Source organism: Bison bison, unplaced genomic scaffold, assembly GCF_000754665.1.
Source record: "Bison bison bison isolate TAMUID 2011002044 unplaced genomic scaffold, Bison_UMD1.0 scf7180017864500, whole genome shotgun sequence".
In the NCBI taxonomy this organism is placed as follows: Eukaryota; Metazoa; Chordata; class Mammalia; order Artiodactyla; family Bovidae; genus Bison; species Bison bison.
Genome location: NW_011495059.1, coordinates 7,981,536 through 7,981,805, shown reverse-complemented (window position 1 = coordinate 7,981,805; position 270 = coordinate 7,981,536).

Here is a 270-nt window from a genome sequence, read left to right as displayed (position 1 = left end):
GACCTCTGGTAGAGTCCTCTCTTGTGTTGTTGGAAAAGGGTGTTTGCTATGACTCATTCATTCTCTTGCAAAAATTCTGTTACCCTGACTGAGAAAGGTCAGTTTTCATTCCAATCCCAAAGAAAGGAAATTCCAAAGAATACATAACTACTGCACAATTGCACTCATCTCACATGCTAGTAAAGGAATGCTCAAAATTCTTCAAGACAGGCCTCAGCAATACGTGAACCATGAACTTCCTGATGTTCAAGCCGGTTTTAGAAAAGTCAG